At 40.7% G+C, this 23,802-nt stretch overlaps 1 protein-coding gene across 5 annotated transcripts in view; it reads left to right on the top strand.

Annotated features, from left to right (window-relative positions):
* Nucleotides 1-23,802, top strand: part of LOC124555217 (tRNA:m(4)X modification enzyme TRM13 homolog) — a 158,502-nt gene that overhangs the window by 94,887 nt on the left and 39,813 nt on the right. The window contains exon 2 of one of the 5 annotated variants that reach the window (XM_047129071.1): nucleotides 12,579-12,786. The exons of the other annotated variants lie outside the window; for them this stretch is intronic. The gene's annotated coding sequence lies outside the window, so the exon portion shown is untranslated. The remainder of the gene's footprint in view (nucleotides 1-12,578; nucleotides 12,787-23,802) is intronic. 5 annotated transcript variants of the gene reach the window in all.

The raw sequence follows: 23,802 nt of genomic DNA, 5'->3' as shown, positions 1-23,802 counted from the left end.
AAGTAGTAAAGGAGTTTTGCTATTTGGGGAGCAAAATAACTGATGATGGTCGAAGTAGAGAGGATATAAAATGTAGACTGGCAATGGCAAGAAAAGCGTTTCTGAAGAAGAAAAATTTGTTAACATCGAGTATAGATTTAAATTTCAGGAAGTCGTTTTTGAAAGTATTTGTATGGAGTGTAGCCATGTGTGGAAGTGAAACATGGACAATAAATAGTTTGGACAAGAAGAGAATAGAAGCTTTCGAAATGTGGTGCTACAGGAGAATGCTGAAGATTCGATGGGTAGATCACATAACTAATGAGGAGGTATTGAATAGAATTGGGGAGAAGAGGAGTTTGTGGCACAACTTGACAAGAAGAAGGGACCAGTTGGTAGGACATGTTCTGAGGCATCAAGGGATCACAAATTTAGCATTGGAGGGCAGTGTGGAGGGTAAAAATCGTAGAGGGAGACCAAGAGGTGAATACACTAAGCAGATTCAGAAGGACGTAGGTTGCAGTAAGTACTGGGAGATGAAGAATCTTGCACAGGATAGAGTAGCATGGAGAGCTGCATCAAACCAGTCTCAGGACTGAAGACCGCAAAAACAACACTGTAGGCTATATCATTTCTTCCATTTCACATATTTTCTTCCGCTTCTCTTCACATTTCCCAAAGAAAGTCTTTGCTTTCTCAGCTTTTCTATTGACTAAATTCTGTAATCTTCTGTATTCAGCTTTTCATTGTTTGTCAGTTGCATTTTTGTATAGTTTTCTGTTTTTGACAAGCTGAATAACATCTGCTTTAATCTATTTCCTCTTGTTGTTGGGGTTAGCTTTTCCAACTATCTTTCAGGCTGCTTTTTATTTTATTTTATTTATTTATTTGTTTATTTTTTCCTGAATTTGGCCAAATGTAGACTGCTAAGAACTAAAGACTTCTTGGCTTTTCTTCTCGTCTCCTCCCAGAACATCTTTATTCTCTCACTTCCCCCCCCTCCCCCTTCCCTCCCCCACACCCATGAAATGATCCATGTGGGCCTCCTGTGGTGGTGGTTTCTCTTGAAATGATTTTATATTGTTAACCCTGCTTCTGAACTCTCTTCTATTGTGAGCCATCTGTGGTGTAATTCCAACTTCCGTTGCATAGCTCTTCACCTCATCACAGATTTACTTGTGGCCCATGATGTAGTTGATGATCCTTTTGATCAGTCTGCGTTCATCTGTCCTTAGTGGGTGTCCATAGTACTTCAGCCTCTGCTTCCTCATTGTCTCTTGTGATCTTTTCAGTGTGCTTATAGAGTTCTGGATTTTTCCTTTTCTTCCAAGTCCATCAGTGGTCTTCTGTGGTCTGAGTATTTTCCTAAGAATCTTTCTTTCTTTCTTTTTGAGTCCATAAAGTACCCTGTTTTTATTTTAAATAAGACACTCTAAAGCATACAGTCCTTCAGGTTGTACTACTGAGTTACAGGTCTGATTTTGGCCTTGTAGGATAACACCTGTTTGCTGTACTTGTTCTGTGTTACCTTGTAGGCCATGTCTAGTACTGTGGCTCTACCTTTGTTTTCCTCCTTATCCATTCTGTTGGGTTGGATCCATTCCTCCAGGTGTCTGAACTTTTATATTCTTTTAATCTTCCCATGATTTACTTCCATGCATTTTTCAGTTTGATGCCTGTACTATCCTTTCATAGGAGATTTGAAGACTAATTTTTTCTGTGATTTCATGAAGATTCTCAAGCATCTTCCCAGTGTCTTCTTGGGAGTTGGCTAAGAGAGCAGGGTCGTAGGCAAAAGCTAAACATTTGATTTACAGGTTATGTCTTTTCCTCCCATGACATATTCCTCTTATTCCTTCCAAATTCAGAGTCTGTTCCCGAGTTTTCGCTATTTTCTCCACATGAAATTGAAGAGAACTGGAGATAATCAATCTCCTTGTCAGACCCTTGTCTTAATTTCAAATGGATCAGAGATTTCTCTGAAAAACTTGACTTTAGAGGTCAGTATTTGTTTAATGATTTCTCTCATTTTTTGTCAATTCCAAACACTTCCAAGGTACTAAATAATATTTGTCTGTCTATTGAGTCGTATGCCTTTTTGAACTCAACTCAGTGTTCTAGCTCCTTAGAGCTCTTGTTCACAGAATGCTTTTTACACTGAATATTTGTTTGGTACATGATCTTCCTTTCTTTAAACCGGGTTCGTATTCTCCAATGAGGTGATCAGCGTGTTCTTCATCTCTGCTCAACAGGGCTCTAGAGAGTAGCTTATAAGTGATTGGAAGTAGAGGAACCCCCCTGTAATTATTTAGATCAATTTCATTACCTTTTTTATGAAGAGGGTGTAAGAGTAGACATTTCCAGTCATTTGTTATCTGTGTGGTGTTCCATATTTCTTCTATAAAGTGACATTCTTTCTGGAGCAATCTCTCCTCTGATTTTCCACATTTCTGCCGCAATGCTATCTTCCCCTGGTGCTTTGTTAACCTTGAGCTCCTTGATCATCTGTTTGATCTCCTCTAAACTTGGCGGTTTGGAATGTGGGTTCGTATGGATTTATTGCTTGCGATCCATTCTTTCTGAAGGTTCTCTGCAGTTTATCAGCACTTCAAAATTGGGGAGGGCATTGGACTTGGGTTGTCTGTGTCTGTGTCAGCAATAGTGCTGCGGTGTTGTAATGATCAGCATTCCTACCTAGTAAGCAAGGAGACGCAGATGCAAGTCCTGGCCATGGCAGAAATTTTAATTCATTTATTCAGCTTCTATCATTATTATGGATAAAGATGAAACTTAAATGTCTTGAGGAAAATTTAATTATAAGATCTATAATTCAAAATAATTCACCAAGAGCTCACAGTTGTCTTTGTTGCTAGTAATTCTACTAAAATCTGTGCATTTAAGCAAAAGAGTTGGTGATATGCAAATTTTGACTTTCACAGCAAATCTCAATGATGAAGTCTTCTCGGGTTATCAGCCGAGTCAAGGCATCGTTCCTGGCAACATTTCAGCAAGTTTCCTACTTGTCATCTTCAGGTGAAGTGTCGGATTCATGTCCTGTCCGCTTCTTTATAGCCACTGTACTACAGGCTCCTTTACCTTGTCTGCATTGGCAGCGCCAATTACGTGCCTCCAGAAGGGGTGTTGCAGCCCATTGTCGGGGGGTGTCATGGCTGGTGGTGGTGGAACTCCCTGAGTACTGGCGAGTGCGGGTGTTGAGTCCTGTTGGGGCCTGTCCATTTTGTCTGCTGCCTTCACCGGTTTTGCATTGGAGTATTCTTGTCATATTTTTGTTATCGCTGCATCCCATGAGATGCTAAGTTGGAAACCACTATCTCAGCTGCCATGGTTATCATGGACTAGTGTCTCCACAGCCTCGAATCCCAGAACCTGTTCGCCCTACACAGCAGCTTTGTTTGTTTGAAATCAAACACATCATTTGCCTTGAGACTGTGTTCCACCACTGCAGATTTCTCCATTTGGCCTAGGCGAACGCTCCTTATGTGTTCTGAGCAGCGCTGCGATATACATCACTGTATCTGGCTGATGTACTGTTTGCCATACTTGCAGCTGATGCTTTAGACTCAAAGTGTCTGTATTTCTAGTTTATCTTTCACTGAGCCCAGCATATTCTTGATTTTGGCTGATGAGCGAAAGATGGTTTTAATGTTGCTCTTTTCTAATAACCTGGCAATCTTTGCCATGGGCGGCACAGCATACAGAGGAACACCAAGACCTTAGTGTCTTCTTCACGAATGTCTTCTCTCTTCTTATTGCTCGGTTGGAAATCGAATCTTATCTGCATCTCAGAATAGCCGTTCTTACAAAAGATTTTTCTCTGGTGCTGCATTTCACCACATTGACTCTCCTTATCACATATGTCTCGTGCTCTGTGCACCGAGGTGGTGAGCATGGATTTGCGTTGTGCTGGATGGTGGCAGCTAGTGACATGAAGGTAAATGTTGGTGTGTGTCTTCTTTCTGTAAACAGAATGATATAACATGCCATCAGTGTTCTTCTTCATCATGATGTCAAGGAAAGGCTGACATCCATTTTCTTCCACTCTTTAGTAATTTCAAGGAGTCCTCAAGCGGTACCCATGTGAAGAGCGAAGTGACATCAAACCTGACTAGGATGTCACCTTTTTCCAGACACGCCCCTCAAAGTATCTTCACAAACTTAAGTATCTTCACAAACTTCATTGCATTTTTGGCATGGTGAGGACAATGACCCATGAGAGACTTTAATAGCTGCAGCCTGCATTAAAGAACCAGACAGGACACAAACCCGTCACTTCGCCTGAAGATGACAAGTAGGAAACTTGTTGAAACGTTGCTGCAGAATGATGCCTTGACTCAGCTGGTAACCACAGAAGACTTCATCATCAAAGAGTTAGTTGTTGATATCCCTGCAGCTTCTGTCTGAAGGTTCGATAAAACTTCCTGGTTTTGTTCTTAACAATTTTTTTTTCCTTTTTTTCCACTCTAGATGTGTCATATCTTCTCTTATCAGCTCGAATGATCTTGGCTACTTCTTCCTTTTCACTCCTGGACTCTTCCTATTTGTCCTTGGTTTTGTCATAATTCTAACTCTTCCAGGATTGTAATCTTCTTTCAACTGCTTCATCACATTTTTCATTCCTCCACCTGTGCTTCCTTTTTCTTGGAGGGTTTCCCAAACCTTTGGATGCATTGATCAAGGAGTACCTGATCTCTTCTCAGCTGTTCGTATCCATTTAAGACAGGTTTTCAAGGTATTTATCTTTTTTTATGTATCTCTGTACTGATTTTGGGCTTTTCAGTTGTTCTCAGCTTGTGTCTGTTCGGCTACAATCTTTCTTTGAGCTCTGAAAGGTACTGATCTGATTTGATGTTGACACTTTTTCTCACTTTGATGTTCAGGATTTCCTTATGATTTTGGGCTGTTATTGTGACATGGTTGATCTGGAACATCCTGAGCATTGTGTCCCAAGAGACCCAAGTCTTCTTTTCCTTTGGTAGTGCCTTGAAGTTTGTGGTCATTAGTTTCAGAGTGAATTGTCTACAAAATGCGATAAATATTTCACCATTTCTGTTTGTTCTTCTCTGTGCCAGGTAGTCCCCCACAACTGTTCTGTATTTCTTTTCTCTGTCCACCTGAGCATTGAAGTCTCTGAGCAAGACTTTTATGTGATGTCGTGAGATATTGGAAGTTGCTTCCTCAAGAGGGTTCCAGGAAGTCATCCACCTTTTCAGAGTTTCTCTTGTTAACTTTGTTTGTTGCGCCATCTGCATAGATAAAGTGTAAGCTTTATTTCTAGACCCAATGGACAGAAGGAAGATCCTCTCTGATATGGAGGTGAAATTGATAATGGATTCAATAATGTTCCTTCTGACTACAAAGGCTGTCTCTAGGATCAGTACATTGGACTTAATTTTTATTGCTGATTTTCCTTTGTACATTCTGGACTCTTCTAAATCAAATGGGCTCTTGTCTAGGTATGTGGTCTCTTGTAGTGCCAATATACAAGTGTTCTGATCTTCTAAAATGTTCACCAGTTGCTTTAATTTTCCTCTGTTCAGAAGTGTATTTATGTTTAGTGTTCCAAGCAGGTGTTTTCACTTTGGTCGTGCCTTTTGTGTTCTGGAAAGCTCTGACCTATACCTACAGGTACTTGATGTTCAAGACTCACCAGAATCCAATGACCTGGTTGCACCACTCATAGCACCATAGGATTTCCATTTCTAGTTACCTTCTGGAGTAGTCTGTACTGAAGGTGTTTTCATCATGCCTCAAGTTGAAGATAGTTGGGAGAGAAAGCATAGCCCACTCCCCAGAGTTAAAACTGAGACTGTAAGCCCCAGAGTTTAGTTCAGGCTGCCCCTAATCTGGAGGACAGACACCATTTGTAGCTGCCCCTAACCTTTTAGAACGGACACTACATGCTAAATTTCAGTGGAGCTCCCTCCACTATTGGGTGTAGCACATACTGAGCTTTTGCATTATCCCTAAAAGCAGGGTTGCCTCTTCTGCTAGTTCTGCTGTACTGATGATTTTCATCTCCGCCTTCACTACCATTGAAGTCTTCACCAATACCCTGGCAATGAGCTTTCACAAGGTAAACCCTGGTTTCTGCTGCTTTATATATACCAGATTTAATTTGTTCCCAATTTCTACTCTGCCATGTTGGAAATTTTTAGCTAGGTTCTCTGTTTCTTGTGAATACTGCCTTGTCAGTCCATCAGTTTTCAGTTTTTGTATTTACCATTTCTGTTTTACTGTCTTTTTTGAGACATTTGGATTTGAATGAACTTTTCATCAGGACCAGGCTGTAGTCACTGTTTATGCCTGATGGGTAGCTCCTGCACTCTTTTTACCTGCTTTCTAAAATATAATTTCACTAAAATGTAATCGACCTGTTATCTCCATAAGTCTTCTGGGCCCTTCTAGGCATGTCTTCTTCACATGTGGGTTTGGAAAAGTGTATTTTCCTGGTGCTTGGAGCAGAACTCAATTAGTCGGGCTCCTCATTCAATACTTCTTCCAAGTCCATAGTTGCCCACAATCCCCACTTCTGGTGCTTCACCCACATTTGCGTTCCACTCCTCCATGACAATCAGGTTTTCATCTCCATTGATATGTCCTATCACATTACTGATGTCATTGTATCTTTCGTCAACTACCACATCCTATTCTTTGGATGTGGGATGTAAACTTGTATTATAACAGTGTCCTTTGGTTCAGTTTCATTTTTGACTAGTATTATCCTAGAGCTGTATTGCATATATCCCTTGACATGTGAGCCAGTGTTTTTTCTTAAAATTGCCTCATCTTCTCCAACTTCAGGTCTGTCTTATTCAGTTCTGGAGTGAATGACTTGATATTCTACGGACCAGAAGTCTTCTGACTGAGGCCATCTCTGATATGCCAAATGTATTGATTTCTAGTTGTTCCATTTCATGTTGTAGGTTTTCTAGTTTGCTGCTTTGGAGCAGTGTTCTAAATTTCCAAGTGGCTATTTTAAAAGTGATTTCTGATTGCTTTCTGTCTCTTTTGCAGTCCCCACTCAGAGACCCGATTGGGGGACTATTTTCTCTCTGGCAAATTTTACAGAAGGTATTGGCATGTTTTACAGCTGATGCTTGAGATATCCATAGATCTTTAATGTGGTGATTTCTACTCCACAAGCCACTGTGAAGTGCATGGCAGAGGGTACACCCCGCTGTACCAGTTATTAGCGTTTCGTCCTGTTCCAGTCACAAATGGAATGTGGGAAGAATGATTGTTTAAACACCTATCTAATCTTGTCCACACAATTTCTGTGTGAGTCTTATGTAGAGGGTTGTAGTATATTTCTTTAGTCATAATTTAAAGAAAGTTCTCAAAACTTGGTAAGCAGGCTTTCTTGGGATAGTTTTCGTCTATCTTGAAGAATCTGACAGTTCAGTTTCTTCAACATCTCTTTGACACTCTTCCATGGGTCAAACAAACTTGTGAACCTTCCTGGCAGATTAAATCTGTGTGCCAGACCAAGAAACTGCCTTGGGATCTTTGCCTTTTGTGGGCAAGTGCTCTACCACTTGTCCGCCAAAGGCAAAGATCACGAGTTCGAGTCTAGGTCTGGCACAGTTTTAATCTGCCAGGAAGTTTCATATCAGCGCACACTCCACTGCAGAATGAAAATTTGATTCTGGTTACTTGTGAACATTTTTGCTGCCCTTCTCTGTATACATTGAATATCCCCCATTAACCATATTTGGTGTGGATCCGACAAAGTTGAGCACTGTGCTAGAATGGGTCACCAAAGTTATTTGTAAGCAATCTCCTTTGTAGACTGATTGGATTACCACACTAACCTACCACCTGCTTTACCCATGACTGAGTGTATATGATCATTCAACTTCATATCCCTACAAAGTGTTACACACAGGTATTTAAATGAGTTGGCCGATTCCAACTGTGACTCATTGATATTATAGACATAGGATACCAAGCTTTTTTTTTGTCCATTTTGTCAAGTGCACAATTCTACATTACTGAATATTTAATGCAAGTTTCCAATCTTTGTGCTATTTTGAAATCTTATCAAGAGTTGATTGAATATTTATGCAGCCTCTTTCAGACAGTACTTCATTGTGTATAAACACATCTGAAAAAAGTCAGACATAACTGGTAGTTTTGCTCGCAAGGTCAATTATTTATGACATGAACAGCAAGAGTTCTAACACAGTTCCCTTGGTTGCACTTGGAAGTTGCTTCTACATCTGATGGTGACTGTGCATTCAAGATAACGTGCTGCATCTTCCCTATCAAGAAATTAATAATCCAGTCACAAATTTTGCTTGATACCCCATATGATCATACTTTTCATGATAAATGTAGATGTGGTACTGAGTCAAACGCTTTTCAGAAACCAGTAAATACTGCATGTACCTGAGTGGTGTTATCGAAAGCTTTCAGTATGTCATGAGAGAAGTGAGAGTTTCGTTGTGCATGATCAGTGTTTTTGAAATCCATGCTGGTTGGCATGGAGGAGGTCCTTATGTTCGAGATACCTCATTATGTCTGAGCTCAGAACATGTTCTAAGATTCTACTACAAATTGATGTCAAGGATATTGGATGGTAGTTTTGTGGATCACTTCTACTACCCTTCCTGTAAATAGTTGTGACTGGTGCTTTCTTCTATCTACTGGACCCAGGTTTTTGTTTGAGGGATCTATGATGGACTTTAGTTAGAAGAGGGGCAAACTGAGCTGCAGATTCAGTGTAGAATCTGATATGGATTCCATCATACCCTGGAACTTTCTTCAATTTTAACAGTGTCAGCGGTTTCTCAGTGCCACTAACACTAACACTTATTTCACTTATCTTTTCAGTGGTACAAGGATTACAATGGGGCAAATCTCTGGGTTTTTCTTTGTAAAGGAATATTTGAAAACTGAATTGAAAATTCAAGCTTTTTCTTTGCTACCCTCAATTTCATTTCCTGTCTCATTTGCAAGTGCCTGAACACTATCTTTGGTGCTACTAATAGCCTTTACATACAGTCAGAATTTCCATGTTCCTAAAAGATCATTTGACAATATTCTACTGTGGTAGCCATTGAAGGAGTCGAGCAATGCTCTTGTGACAGCCAAACACCTTTCATTCAGCATCTCTCTCTCTCTATAGTCCTATGCTTTGTTTACTTGTATTATGCATTAGTCTGTTTCTTTAGAAGTGTCCTTACAATGACTGTATAACATGGAGGGTCCCTCACATTTTGAACTGTTCTACTTTGGTACATATTTATTTAGTGTATCGTCACTGTTCTTTAAAACTTGAGCCATAGTTCCTCTTCATACTCCTGCCCTGTGCTGAAAGTTTCATGTACCTCATTGAGATACAACACTACTGCTTTTGTATCTAGTTACCCTGAACATGTATACCTGTCTACTTGTTTTTGTGTCTTTTGTACTTTGGTAATCATTGTTGTCACAGCTGTGTCGTGTTTACTGATACTAATTTCAATGTGTACATCCTCAAAGGGGTCACATCTATTTGTTGCCATTAGATCCAGTATATTTCCATCATGAGTGGGGTTCTGAACTATCTGTTCTAGGTAGTTTTCAAAGAAGGCATTTAGTAATGTTTCAAATGTTGCTTTGTCATACCCACCACTAGCAAAACTGTAATTTTCCCAACTGATTGTTGGATGGTTAAGGTATCCACCAATGCTTATAGTATGATGGGGGAACTGACGTGCAAGAGAAATGAGGTTTTCTCTAAAATTTCAGTTGCATCAGGAGATGAGTCAGGTGGGCAATAGAAGAACCCAGTTACCATTTTATGTCCATCCCTGATACTGAATCTTACTCAAACGATCTCACATGCATCTTCAATTTCCATATCGTTAGATTTGAGGTTCTTGTCTGCTGGAACAAATACTCCCCCTCCATTTCCCCAATCCTTTTGGTATTCAGTTAAATTTTCCCCAAAAGTCTCGCTGCTATCAATTTCAGGTTTTGAATGAGCTTTCTGTATGTAGTATTATGTGAGCTTCACAGGTTATCAGGAGCATTTCAAACTTGAGCAATTTGTTGTGAATGCTTCAGCAGTTAACTGCTACTATTTTAATGCTCTCACATGTGGAACGCATTCTTTTAGATCTTACTCTTAGACTTTTGGATCTTACTCTTAGACTTTTGGATCTTACTCTTAGACTTTTGTATCTTCTACAGTTGTCATTATCTGTATTGGATGGAGAGTTGGCTAGTCTAATGAATGAGGCCACCAGGCATACATTCTGAGTGCACGTGGTGTTCTTTCCTGTTCCTTTCTGCCAATTCCTGGTGAGGTACCATTATTTGCCATATGTTTGAACTGCCAATGATTATTAGACCCCTACCGTTTTGTGTTCGCCTCCTCTTGACCCAAGACAAAAGCAGGTTTATCCCAAACAGGTTAAGTTATCCCACTGGCTCAGGCTCATTTTCAGTGAAAGTCAGCATCGCGAACTTGTTGGTTAAGGGGATCAGTATAACATCCTGAGTCCTCCCTGGTCCAAATCTACCCTGTACAGGACAACTAGATCCACCATTGACATGCCACTTGCAGCCAAGTGGATGAGTAAAGACAGATCCCATACTTCCTGCAGAGGAGATAGGATCGATAGGAAAGCATTGTACTTGAGGTACCTTTGCTACTGGTACCACATGTACATGGCTCTCAGGAGGTCTTCCAACACACTGATTTGCAGCAGTTGCCAATCATTTGACAGTAGTCAGGACAATTTCCAGCTGCTGATGAATATCAGCCAACTGTTCCTGTATTCGAGAACAGCATTTGTAGCGGGTCTGCATTGTAGCTGGTGCAGTATATTACAGGACAGTGAGCAAATAACTTTAAACTAAGCCTGCCAACTGTCTTTTAATTTCTTCATCTAAAAAATTACTAATTCCCTGTAAGAATTGAAGGATGTATACAGAACAAGGTTTCCATTAAGGCAGCAGAAAAATCTATAGTAAAAATTACTAGTGCCCTAAAACTTTTTGATGTTTACTAAAGTCATTAACAATCTTAAAAATAGAGTTAATTTGCAATAAATGTAGGCAATATATACTTCTGTTGAAAGGGAAACTAGATGTAACACAGTGCATGAGTTACAATATCTGCTACAGTAACTAAATCACAAATGTTGATTTACTACAAATTAGATTATGCACAGGACAAAAGAAACTTCTGAAAATTGTCAAAAATATATGTTTATTTGCACTTATATGCATACTACTTGCCGCCAAGTTGATGGGTAATGACAAAGCGCATACTTCCTGCGGTGAATGCTGTTCTTGAACACAGTATGAGTTGTTTGATATTTATAAGGAGGTGGAAATTGCTCTGAATACTGTCAAACTTACTTATGAACATTTTCAAAAATATAGCTTTGTAAGCATTCAGAAATTCTCAGAAAGAACCTATTTCTCATGCAAGTAGAGAAACCGTTGTTTTGAATGAGGGTAGGCCTACTGTTCTCAAAAATTTGAAAAGAGTGCAAATAAGTTTGATGATAACTATACGGGCTTAATGCTGCACTCAAAATTGTTTCAAATTTCACAGTGTATCACAATCAATGAAGGATTATGCAAAAGTGACATGAACAGTAAAATATTTGAATCTAGAATTTCAAATCAGCATACAAATGTGGCAAACATGGTCTCACACAAAGGAGGATTCCTAAGTTGGCTTTTATGTAAAAAAAAACATGTAAATTGCATAGATTTTTTTACTTGGCTGATTCTGTGATAACTTCTATACTGGCATGCCAAAGATGAATTCTGCAGCATTAGTTTATCTCAGTCAAAATCTCAAAAAATGTGCAGGGCCAAGAAAGCACATATTCTGCCTGAAGCAGCCAACATTTCCTGTGATGGGTTTGGCCCAGTTCCCATGGGGTTGGCTGTGATGTTGCAGCCTGCAACAAGGCACCCTCTTGAGAATTACGGCTCCCATAGGTAACAATATCTGTGAACTCTGACTGCAGTCAATATTGTTGCCAGGTTCAAAATTGTCAAATGTGTACCATTCTCGATAGTTACAACTTGCTGCTTCTGCTCTCCACAGTGACTTAAGATTTAACCTACTTAATGTTACTTACAATCCCAGCTTTGCTATTTAGTTTCCTGTAAAGTAAAAGTAGATGGTACGAGGAACGTAGTGATTTGGAAGTAAAACTGACATTAGCAGAAAGAAAGTGTTTATCAGTGTGTCTGAGGGTCAATGGGATATATTATTAGATGAAAATTATCTGTTGATTGCAAATTTATCCATGGACATTAAGCACTGTGTCTAGAGCATGCAGTTATTTCTGTTTCTGGCAGAACCCCGTCAGCAATATGATCATAACTGAAACATAGAGTAAATGGTTAATTTTGTTATGCAAGTTTGAGTCCCGTGAAAGAAAGGTTAAGATTTGCACTGTGCAGGAATAACATACCAAATTTTTGACCAATGAAGATGTGGACCTTGTTGAAATTAGGACTGGGGATCGAGTAAGGTGATACAAGTTCATCACTTCAGGAAATCAATAAATGAAGTAGGAAGTTCACAGATAATGTGACTTTTGTATTGGATGTTCCTTTTTCAGATCTGATACATACAAATTTTTAATTCAGAGAATGCAGTAGTTGAAGCCATAATGCTAGGAAAAACTACTGGGTGATATTAACTGAAGCTGTGGCAGATTTAACCACTAAAAACTGTCCAACACACCAAGTTATTAATAGTGTGGCATATGATCACAAGGTGACAGTAGTGGAGATGTATGAGCAGCTGACCTCAAAATTGAAATAGAGGTATGTGTGATGAACTTTTACTACCCTTCAAACATAAATGTAGTTGTTTCCTTAATGATCTTGTTGACAGCTGGTGTTGGGATGGATCAACAGACTGTAAATACAGGGTGTAGATAAAGTCCAGGAACACTTTCAATTATTTATTGCACAAGAACCAAACACTGTACAAATATCATACATTTGTCATTTTGAAGAGAAACCCTGAAAGTCTTTTTTTTCATGCGTACCACCACATAGTTTGGTAATTTGCCAATAGTCAGCGCTAGTCACAAACATGGCGAGTTCACATGCGGAGTGAGCTTTCTGTGTGATGGAGTTCAACAAAAACAAGTGTGCTACAGCTGTTCAATGACTGTTTAGAACCAAGTACAGTAGGAAGCCACCAACAAGGAAGGCCATTTACCACTGGCACCACAAATTTGTTCCAACGGGTTGCTTGTGCCCAGCAAAGAGAAGCGGACATCCCAGTGTGAGTGAAGTGAATTTGGAGCATATCACTGTCACTAGATCTTCGTACTTGTACATGTTGCAGCAATGGCTGATGCCTCAAATGCAGTCGGACTCTCCGTTCATCTTTCATCATGAAGTTAGTGGGTACCTGAACATGGAGCTGCCCCATCGATGGATTGGCCGTGCTACAGAAGGGGACAGCTGTTTCATGAAATTGCCTCTCCGATCAGCAGATCTCACTCAGTGTGACTTTTTTCTGTGGGGACACATTAAAGATCTGGTGTATGTACCGCCTCTACCACGTTATGGAGCAGAGCTCCGGGAGAGAATACAGGAAGCGACTGCCACAGTCAACGATGCCATACTGGGATGGATATGGCAAGAATTTCATTACCATATTGACGTCTGCTGGGTCACTCATGGTTCACATATCGAATGTTTGTAAAAAAAACTTTCAGAGTTTCTCTTCAAAATGCAATATGTATGACATCTGTACAATGTTTAGTTCTTGTGAAATAAATAATTGAAAGTGTTCCCAGACTTTATGTACACCCTGTAATTTGGTTATATTTAGATCCAAGTCATTTGTAAATGCAGGATGACTTGCATCAGGGGAGAGGAATAACTTGAAGATATACAGTTTTGGCTTGTTAAAATTGTCTCATTTGACTAATTCTCGCATATGGGAATATAGCAGTGTTAGAAATAAACGTATGCAAATGTCCGATATATGGGATAAAAACCAGAAGAGGATTTGAGCTGTGTTAACAGCTGTGGACAAAGTGAAAGAAACCATAGACAAATAACATGATTCTCAACACAGTCCGGTATAATTTCGTGAACTCAAGCAACAGGATACTGGATATTGAAGTTCTACTTGAAACTTATGCTGGTACTAAAAGTATACTCTCCGTACGAATGCTGCAGATTGTGCATTGTGAAGACACTGGCTGGTAAAACAGGTATCGAGCAAAGTGGCACATTGGTAAGCCGCTGGACCCGTATTCAGGAGACTGGTGGTTCAAATTCCTGTTCAGCATCCAGATTTAGGTTTGACATTACTTCCCTAAATCACTTAAAATGAATACGTTGATGGTTTTTGGAAAGAGCATGACCAGTTTCATTCTCCCTTCCCCAGTCTGATCTGGTACTTCATGTGTAATTAAGCCCATCCTTCCTTGTAAAATATGAGACTACTCCTTCAAAGTCTGGACATCAGAGTTTATGTTGTATGTGCTTTCTGCTAAAGTGAATACAACAAATATTTGTAGAATACAGAAATTAGAATATTTTAAGACATATTTGATAAATTAAGAAAAGAAACTGAAGGGCCCAATTGAAGGGATCGGTAAAAGAAAGTGCTAACCCTCAGTATAGTAAGGATTGGTCTGTCGCACTACCTGTTGTGGTTTTAAATGGACCACCTGATAGTGACAAGTTTTTCCCACATGTATTGCTATAAAGAGCTGTCTGTCTTATAATATCTTTTGTTTTAATGTATTTTATGTTCTTTCCTTTGAGTTTAGCCAAGCAAATAATACACAACAACTCAAAATATATTCTTATGGGCTAACACTTTCTTCTGCTGACCTCTTCAGTTATAGCTTGACAGTCAGATGATATTTTCCCCGTATTGGTGCTGGGAATAGAGGGAAAATGAATTATTTCAGAAAAAAAACACTTTCATTAATTACAGTATAATGATGGATTGAAATGTTAGATAATAAGTTAATAATTATATCAGTGTCCGCCCCCGGTAGCTGACTGGTCAGCGTGACGGAATGTCAAACCTAAGGGCCCGGGTTCGATTCCCGGCTGGGTCGGAGATTTTCTCCGCTCAGGGACTGGGTGTTGTGTTGTCCTAATCATCATCATCATCATCATCATCATCATCATCATTTCATCCCCATCGATGCGCAAGTCGCCGAAGTGGCATCTAATCGAAAGACTTGGGCCCGGCGAATGGTCTACCCAACGGAAGGCCCTAGCCACACGACATAAAAAAAAACAAAAAAAAATTATATCAGTGTTAGGTAATTACACTTTTGAGGAAGAAATTCACAGCAATTGCACCCCAAAATACAGGGTGAGTCACTAACTATTGCCACCTAAAATAACTCCAAAAGTATGATAGTGCTTGAAAAGTTTGTGGGACAAATGTTGCATGGGACAACGGGGGCCATAATATGACGTTGGTTTTTTGTTGCTAGGTGGGGTTGCTTCAGATATGTGTAGGTTAGCTTTTTTTTTTTTTTTTTTTTTTTTTTTTTTTTTTTTTTTTTTTTTTTTTTTTTTTTTTTTAGCGGCTTTTGAGACGAAGCCAATGATGTGTAACAGTAAGGTCTTTGAAGGTCTCAAAGGTGGAATGAACGTCCATTTACAGAAGGTGTTAGAAGTGATGACCATTGGTATGAATCCAGTGCTGCAATCTTCTTATCATGGATTGAGTGGTATTCCTCATCACTTCGGCACTTATCGAAGCATATGCATCCCATTAAAAAAAAAGGTTGACCTTCATATCTCTGGAGGGACCCCATCTAGCAACAAAAAACCAGTGTCATGTTATGGCCCCCATTGTCTCATGCAACTTTTGTCCCACAAACTTTTCAGCTCCTATCATACTTTTGGAGTTATTCTTGGTGGCAATAGTTAGTGACTCACCTTGTATATTGGGAGGCTACTTAAGTGAACTGAAATCAGGTACCGGCATCTGGCTTGACTGGCATTTAGTGTAGAAGGTAGTAAGTGATCTGACCAATTAGATGAGGCCACAACATATACAAGGAGAATCAGCACTTCAAAGTAACCGTAGTAATGTGTGCAGCAAAAACTGAAATATTATCAAACAGGAGATATAATCAGAAAACTCTCAAGTCAAGTCAGTCACAGAACCAAACATTTATAATGAAAAAAGTGAATAGCTAAAATAACAACACAAAAATAAAGCAGTGTCAGAAATGAGCATATTTTTGCTAGCTACACAGAATTTAAATTTTGTAGGTGAAAAATTTCATCACTTTTGGACCCAACAAAAATCCAAGCAACATTGCTACAATAGAGGAAAATCCTGCGTTAAATACCAACAGTGGAATGAATGAAATAGTTACTGTGTAGTAGAGGTGTAGATTGTCAGCTAAACAAGATTTGGATCTAGTAGGTTTTTGAAATTTCAGTGAGACTTCAGTCTCACATACAAGTTTGGCTGCCTCGGACTACTCAAAGACCTGCTTTGCTTCACATACTTTCTATAGTGGAAACACTTTCTTGCCACCCAGAATCTTGACGAGAAGTGCCCCAAAATCCTTGTTGAATCATACCTCTCCCAATTCACACCTCCACTCATGACCCTCTCTCTCTTCTCACACAAACACTACATGGTTATTTTCTAGGGATTCCTCGCCTCCAACGCTGCCTCATCTTCATTTCTTAGGACCCTTCCCAGTGGCCTGAGTCTCCCGGCATGTGAAAGAGCAGTATCTGCAGTCTCAAAATAGCCCCCAGCCTGATTATCCTCTCTATGAATAAAGACTCCACCGTTATCATCATGAATCAGTGATTATTGGACAAAAGATCTCCAGCAACTGTCTGACATATACAATTACAAACTTTTTAAGAGGGCCCCTATTCCAGAAGTCCAGCATTTTCTCCAATACATGCTAAAAATATTTCTTTGCCTCTTGCACAAAATTTCACTTGAATCTATCCCCCCCACCTTACACACACACACACACACACACACACACACACACACACACACACACACATACACACACATCATCTACAGGAGTTGGACAGAAATACAAAAATATAGAAACACTATGAGAAATGGATGCTTAGACATAAATGCAAATGCTAGCAAAGTCTGCAGGTTGCGCTGTCGTATGTGACCATTAATGGCACCTGTGCAATGTCCTCAGTGTGTTGCAACTGTCAGAACAGTGTTCTATATACACTCCTGGAAATGGAAAAAAGAACACATTGACACCGGTGTGTCAGACCCACCATACTTGCTCCGGACACTGCGAGAGGGCTGTACAAGCAATGATCACACGCACGGCACAGCGGACACACCAGGAACCGCGGTGTTGGCCGTCGAATGGCGCTAGCTGCGCAGCATTTGTGCACCGCCGCCGTCAGTGTCAGCCAGTTTGCCGTGGCATACGGAGCTCCATCGCAGTCTTTAACACTGGTAGCATGCCGCGACAGTGTGGACGTGAACCGTATGTGCAGTTGACGGACTTTGAGCGAGGGCGTATAGTGGGCATGCGGGAGGCCGGGTGGACGTACCGCCGAATTGCTCAACACGTGGGGCGTGAGGTCTCCACAGTACATCGATGTTGTCGCCAGTGGTCGGCGGAAGGTGCACGTGCCCGTCGACCTGGGACCGTACCGCAGCGACGCACGGATGCACGCCAAGACCGTAGGATCCTACGCAGTGCCGTAGGGGACCGCACCGCCACTTCCCAGCAAATTAGGGACACTGTTGCTCCTGGGGTATCGGCGAGGACCATTCGCAACCGTCTCCATGAAGCCGGGCTACGGTCCCGCACACCGTTAGGCCGTCTTCCGCTCACGCCCCAACATCGTGCAGCCCGCCTCCAGTGGTGTCGCGACAGGCGTGAATGGAGGGACGAATGGAGACGTGTCGTCTTCAGCGATGACAGTCGCTTCTGCCTTGGTGCCAATGATGGTCGTATGCGTGTTTGGCGCCGTGCAGGTGAGCGCCACAATCAGGACTGCATACGACCGAGGCACACAGGGCCAACACCCGGCATCATGGTGTGGGGAGCGATCTCCTACACTGGCCGTACACCACTGGTGATCGTCGAGGGGACACTGAATAGTGCACGCTACATCCAAACCGTCATCGAACCCATTTTTCTACCATTCCTAGACCGGCAAGGGAACTTGCTGTTCCAACAGGACAATGCACGTCCGCATGTATCCCGTGCCACCCAACGTGCTCTAGAAGGTGTAAGTCAGCTACCCTGGCCAGCAAGATCTCCGGATCTGTCCCCCATTGAGCATGTTTGGGACTGGATGAAGCGTCGTCTCACGCGGTCTGCACGTCCAGCACGAACGCTGGTCCAACTGAGGCGCCAGGTGGAAATGGCATGGCAAGCCGTTCCACAGGACTACATCCAGCATCTCTACGATCGTCTCCATGGGAGAATAGCAGCCTGCATTGCTGCGAAAGGTGGATATACACTGTACTAGTGCCGACATTGTGCATGCTCTGTTGCCTGTGTCTATGTGCCTGTGGTCCTGTCAGTGTGATCATGTGATGTATCTGACTCCAGGAATGTGTCAATAAAGTTTCCCCTTCCTGGGACAATGAATTCACGGTGTTCTTATTTCAATTTCCAGGAGTGTAGTTGTGAGCACTTTTATGTCAGAGCTAAGTCAATTTGAATATATTCAAATAGTTGGTGCTCGTATGGTAGGTGCTTCCGTAACAACTGAGCCAAAGCATTCAGGGTATTGAAGATTTATACTGCTTATAGAGAAAGTGGAAGAACATCATCTGCTAAGTCACAATGTGGATGAAAGTGTGTGTTGAGTGATTGTGATGGATGATCATTGAAGAGGATTTTGATGAAAAATGAGAGGAAGACAGCTGCAAGTCACTACAGAACTGAATGTCACAGTCACTAACTCTGTCAGCACCAAAACCACTCATCAGTAATGCAGGTGCTCATAACAGGAAAACATGGTATCAAAGCAATGAAACCTGCACTCTGAAGCAATGGAAGAAAGTTATTTAGTCAAATGAGTCTTATTTCACACTTTCCAACTTCTGGCTGAGTTCATATCCCAAGAGTGAAATATGGCGGGAGTTGGGTGATGATCTGGGCCGCCATTTCCTGGTATTCCATGGCCCCATGGTTACCATGCAAGGTTACATTACTGCCAAGGGTTATGTGACCATTTTGGCTAATTAGGTCCATCCCAATGTACAATGTTTGTTTCCTAATGGCGATGCTGTGTTTCAAGCCGAGAGGATTCCTGTTCACACTTTGCATCATATAGGGCTGGTTTTGTGAGCATGAGGATGAGTTGTCACATTCCCACTGGTCACCACAGTCACGTGATCTCAATATTATCCAGCCGTTGTGTTCTGCCTTGGACAGAAGGAGAAGAGTGTGTGATTGCCATCCTCCTCCATTGTTCTTGCCTGAACTTCCCTCTATTTTACTGGAAGAATGGTATATGATTCCCTTGAAAACCATACAGGACCTGTATTAATCAGTTCTGAGACAACCGGAAGGTAGTTTGAATGCCAATGGGTTTCCTACACCATATTAGACGTGGTAATACATTGTATTTTTGGTGTTCCTGTATTTTTGTCCAATCCCTGTATGTGCTGTCTAAAACATAAAAACCTAACCATTTGGGATACTCCACTCCAGCTGGTTACTGTGCTCTGATTAGAGGAAAGTTTATCCTAGTTGACCGACACTTTCAACTCGTTTGCAAGCAATCGAACTTCATACACTGATGATGACCATTCTTTGCATTATCATCATCCCACAGCTATTGCCCTACCACTTCCTGCTTGCTACTCTTGATGCCATCTCCCTATACACTAACATTTCCCATCATGATTTTGAATGCTACCTCACTCAGCATCTGGCTAATACTATATGTTCACCCACAACTAAGGTGAAGATACACCAACAAATATGTGGCATGACTTTCACAATTCACCCTCATGCAACAATCTGTTTATGTAACACCTAGAACAATTGTTTGTAGTCATTGAATGAAGTGTAGGAGCAGTAAGACATTGGATTTGCTTTTGAGAAGATGACAGTTCAAATCCTTGTTTGACCATCCAGATTTAAGTTAGCTATGAGTTCCCTAAATCGCTTAAGGTTGTGGCTGAAATGGTACCTTTGAAAAGCACATAGTCAGCTCCCTTCCCCAGTCCAAACATAAGTTTCTTCCAGGGTTTAAACCATAATCTTCCTTCATTCCTAGCCATCCAAAATCCTAAACCCCTTTAGCTCATTCAGGTTTATTAATAATATCTTAATGACCTGTGCCCAAAACTAAAAAATACTGCCCCCCTCCTTCTGTAGACTTACGGCCATGTACGGCTCGTTGAGTCAATCTGGGCATTGAGTTTCACATCTTTCTTAACAGACTCCATAAAACCTTCCATCCATATCAAATCTATTAATCACAAACAGTACTTCCATCCATGTGTGGTACATCCACAGTGATGAGCAACAGCCCTCCTAAAATGCTGCAGCCCTTGCCAAGATCTTCACAGGTATGCACTACTCTCAGATCTAGTTCACATATGGAAGTCAAACTGTGAGGATGGGGTGTGAGTCATGCAGTCGTGCTTGGGTAGCTCAGATGGTAGAGCACTTGCCTGCGAAAGGCAAAGGTCCCGAGTTCGAGTCGCAGTCCTGCACACAGTTTTAATCTGCCAGGAAACTTCATATCAGCGCACACTCTGCTGCAGAGTGAAAATCTCATTCTCTATATTCTTGCAGGTTCATAATACATTTACAGTACCCACTGGTTAGCTGCAAAGGAGTTACATCCTCCCCCCCTTTTTTTTATTACACAGTATCACCCATAACTGGAGGCATGAAATGAGAATACCCTCCCACAAGTCCTCCCCATGTACCATATCCAAAGAGGTATTGTGTGACACACTCAAACTATAAAGCGTATTGATTTATTCTTGTGCTTCATGTTCACAACCCCTTGTCACACAGATGTGAAGACCGAAATGGGAGTAGGCCCCTTGTGAAAATATCTACATCATATATCAACTCTGCTGCAACTGTTGCACGGTTTTTTACTTATCATTTAGTGCTCATTACAGATACTCTGTGTGTTAGCCAGATCAATGACATTAAATCATGTTATGCAGATATAAATATATTGTATGAACCAACCACCAACACAGAATCCATTGAAGCTCTAATAACAAACACTGTCAGCAAGATTAGCAGAATAAGCCTTACCCTGCATGATGGTAGTAAGGGTGTGCATCAGCTTAATTTGCATTTGCAAACATCTCACGAAGGATTCATTAAGTATGAAAAACCCTGAGCAGGGGTTGCCTCATGTCGTCCTATATGTGATTAATAGGGTAAACATCAGTACATTTTACTGGTCACCCTATTTGGATATTTCCTTTCTTCATGTACAGGCCCAACAAATATGACAAATGAGGAGAGGAATAATTGATTTGTGAATAGTTCCTTGTATTTGTACTTGTGTAAATTATCTGTCATGATTCATCCCAATATCTCTGAGGTTTGATATACTCATGCCACAGCATGTATTGCAGTGGAGAGATCCCCTAAATAACAAGTACAACCACACCTGCTTCCATTTGAGGAATGCTGAACAGACAGTAATGTATCCTAGGTTCTGTCCCGCTAAGTGCACATCATCAGTCAATGTCTAGAAAAAATTAAGGCTTGCCATGTAAAGGACAGTGTCACTGCTCATAACTCCAATTTGCAGGTACTCCAGCTTGTTGGAAACAGCATTATTCTGAAGTGTTAGGTAAATGTGATGCATACCATTAGTCTCCTAACATACAGGCTACCTTCTAGAGGCTTCTATAGATTGTATTTGTGGATATGCATTAGCCTGTAGCAACTGCAACTTCTGCACAAAGTTAGTTTGTTTGATGTTGCAAATCTGTTTTGTGATCTCTTGAGTTAATGCATTTTTTAAATAACTAGAGCTTCTTTGAAGCTCACAGGCCACAAAAGGACTAAACATGAAGTCATCATGTGGCATTGGCATGACTTTCCCAGCCCTCAATCCTGTACACAAGTGCTGCAAAAGTTCATTGAATAAAAGCTTCCAACTGGTCATTTTGATTATTTGTACTCTCCAAAATGCTTAAGTACTCTTAATTCACAAGTTCAATAAGGGAAGAACCTAAATCTAAACTCTGACTAACGTTCAGTGATGGGGTGTCAGTGTTTCTGCTGCCACAAACATGCCTGCATAATCCATTTGTAATTCATAATCTCATGTTGAGGCATACATTCATTTATTTTTTTCCAGATATTTTTGTTGTTGTGGCACTTTTCACTTCTTGTTCTCAATCCATTAAGACCAAATTATTTTACACTTTAATTTTTTGTGCTATAAATTAGTGAAGCATCTGTTTTGAACCATTTTAACGTAATCTGTCCCATTTATTTGGCTTTTCCTTTTAGAGTATATAAAAAAAAGAAAAGCTGTCACCATATCAGGACATTGCGACATGGTGTACAGAATTTTTGGACTTAGAAAAAAATCAGCTTTCCATTGGTTTCGACATTTAATTTGCCTATTATTTCCAGTATTTTTGAAAATAGACCAATTTTAGTATTCCAAAACAGACTTTCAACACTAATTTGCAGTTAAAATAGTTTCGCTTACAAGTATGTTACATACAAAAGAAAATTAGTCTACATTTTATTATGGAATATACAAAAAAAATTCAATCTATAAAAGGACATTGCATTTACTACAATGTGTACACACTTGTGTGGTTTGGGTGTGCAATGTTTAATTTGGCATCTTCTTTGTTTATCTCATTTACCACTTTTGGCAGTACATTAATTTGAGTTACAGTGAAGGATCTTGAAGGTCTCACTCACGCAGTTTAGTCATCAAGTCCTTTCTTGAAATCTGTAACAACAATATGTCTTATGCAGTGTTTTGTAGTTATGAATTTTTTTCCATGAAACTGCTCATAACTCCAATTTACAGGTATGCCAGTTTGTTGCACTTGAGTACCTCATCTTTCCTCCTTTCGTAATGCTTTGTTTCCCTAGGAGCCAGTCATGATGCGCAACATATACAGGAGATGAACAAAAATAGGGAAACACCATTACCATACCTAATACTGTGTAAGAAACCCATTGTCATTCAAAATAGCTTCTAGGTATCTCAGAATGGATAAACACAGGTCCTGTATGGTTTTCAAGGGAATCATGTAATGCTCTTCCTGCAAAATAGTGGCAAGTTGAGGTAATGATGCTGCAGTTGGATAGCAATCATGTACTCTTCTCTCAAAAGTAGACCACAAAAGCTCAATAATATTGATATCTGGTGACTGTGCTGGCCAGGGGCGATGCAGCAATTCATCCTCTGGCTCACAAAACCAATCTTGGACAATGCAAGCTATGTGAACAGGGACCCTGTTGTCTTCAGAACAGCATCACCATTGACGAACAAACATTGTACTATGGGATGAGCCTGATCAGCCAAAATGGACACTTATTTCTTGGGAGGACGGCGCTCTTGCAGAGTAACTGTGGAGCCCATGTAATACCACGATATGGCTGCCAAATCATCACTGAACTCCCCCCATATTTCACCCTTGAGCTGTAAACTCACCAGAAGTTGAGAACTTTGTGAAATGAGACTCATCTGACCAAATGACTATCCTCCTTTGTGCCATAGTCCATGTTTTACAGCTTGGGCACCATATTTTCCTGTTACGGGCTTTTGCGTCACTGATGAGTGATTTTGGAATTCCAGCTCACAATGCATGCTGCTTATGGATCTCCCTTTGTGTTGTTTTGGTGCTGA

This window comes from Schistocerca americana, chromosome X (genome assembly GCF_021461395.2).
Source record: "Schistocerca americana isolate TAMUIC-IGC-003095 chromosome X, iqSchAmer2.1, whole genome shotgun sequence".
NCBI lineage: Eukaryota > Metazoa > Arthropoda > Insecta > Orthoptera > Acrididae > Schistocerca > Schistocerca americana.
This window is presented reverse-complemented; position numbering and strand designations above follow the sequence as displayed.